Genomic DNA, 1,672 nt, shown 5'->3' with positions numbered 1-1,672 from the left:
TCAAATTAGTTAACATGAAAAAAGGTTTACCATCAGTTGCAATTATAGAATCACAAATACATACAATAAAATATTATTCCACAGCCCCTCTCATGCTCCTAATCCCACCCATAGTCATCTTCACATGCCTTTAGTGGCACCTTGACACCTAAACACAAATACATGGCTTTCATATAAGAGAATCATATTGAAGATACTATTCCCCAGGTTGCTTTTCCACTTAAGAGTACATTTAGGAGTTCTCTGTTTGTATAAATAGATAAATCTCTCTCTTTTTTTTTTTTTCAAGACTTTATATATGATATATTTCTGTGCCCCAGGAGGAGGAGAGGGACACCTGGCAGCATCCTGGAGGGGGTCCCCAGGCAGCCCCAAGCCATCCTGCTTCTTCAGCCACTCTATTAGCTCAGACACGTCGCACTACAAGCACCCACTGCCACCGCCGCTGCTGCCGCCCCCCACGCTGCAGTCCGGGCATCCAGCCGGGCCATCCGCATGTCCATGGGACTCCAAGTCCCCGGCCCCACCCAGCCTCAGTTGTGATCATATTCCTCCTCCGCCGCCTCACGAAGCCACTTGAAGAAGGCTGAGACAGATTTAAGGGACTTGCCCTCACCCTGCCGCTCCGTAGGATCCGTGCTACTCTCCCAGCTGTAGAAGGCGACCTCCTGCATCACGTCCTCATCATACAGGGCACCAAAGAACATCTGAAGCAGGTCGGAGGGCTGTTCTAATCTCACTACAAGGGTCTGGGGGACATCGAGTGCCTCCGGTTTCTTCTGCTGCATCACACAGGTATTTCTGCAGCAGTTGCACTCGCACTGTCAGCACGACAACATCCACTCAGGGGAAGTCTCAAAGATAATTGCAGAATAGCAGACGGCTGTCATGAGGGCTCACACTACGTACTGGATGCTATCTGCTGTCACTTAGGTTGGCCTCTATGCAGTCAAACACTTGCTGCTTCCTGCTGTCCTCCTTCAGCTGCTTCTCCAGCGGCCTGCTTTGCTCCCCAGGAGGGAGTGCCCTCTGGCCAGGGGCTTCCGACTCCTCTCCCGGGGTATATTCCACCTTCTGTTCAGCAACAAATGCACCATCGTCCTGGCCTTCAGGTAGAAATTCCTTACAGCTGAGCCCAGCCTCTCGCCACAGTGTCCCCACCTTTTGGGGACCCATGCTTTTGCCCAGCAGCCCCAGGATCTCCAGCAACAGGGGAGCAGCTTTGCCCAGGGGTCTCAGAGACTTTGTAATCTCCCTGAACATCTCCCCCATGAGCATCCCACCTGCCTACAGAATGAGTGTCACCAGTTCCGCTAGGTAGAGCCACACATGGGACATGTCAATTTCCATGTCCTCCGCAGTGGAGAGGTGTCTGGCACAGAGAAGCTGGAGCAGCAGCTGTCCCATATGCTCACAAGCAATGGTGCTGCACTCCAGTGTGGACTTGAAGCCTTACAAAGATGAAGGGCTGTGAGGGCGAGGCACTGCCTTCTTCATGTCATTGAGATAGAGACATTCGTCGGTGGTAGCCTTGGATTTCTTCTTCGGTTCCTCCTCAGAGAGTGAGGCCTTCGGGGGGCTCACTGGGGACAGGGTGGCGTCCCGCCCGTGGTCCCGATCCTCCGTGGTGCTAGCTGCCTTGCGCAGTCCCTCAGGCTGGGAGGGCCGCTCT

At 53.2% G+C, this 1,672-nt stretch overlaps 1 pseudogene; it reads right to left on the bottom strand.

Moving 5' to 3' along the window:
• Nucleotides 1-533: 533 nt before the first annotated feature.
• Nucleotides 534-1,670, bottom strand: LOC103601777 (annotated as a pseudogene).
• Between the last annotated feature and the right edge of the window lie 2 nt (nt 1,671-1,672).

The sequence above is a fragment of the Galeopterus variegatus genome, unplaced genomic scaffold (genome assembly GCF_000696425.1).
Source record: "Galeopterus variegatus unplaced genomic scaffold, G_variegatus-3.0.2 Scaffold3875, whole genome shotgun sequence".
NCBI classification, from domain to species: Eukaryota; Metazoa; Chordata; class Mammalia; order Dermoptera; family Cynocephalidae; genus Galeopterus; species Galeopterus variegatus.
The sequence above is the reverse complement of the archived record's forward strand: the minus strand, read 5'-3'. Positions and strand labels throughout refer to the sequence as shown.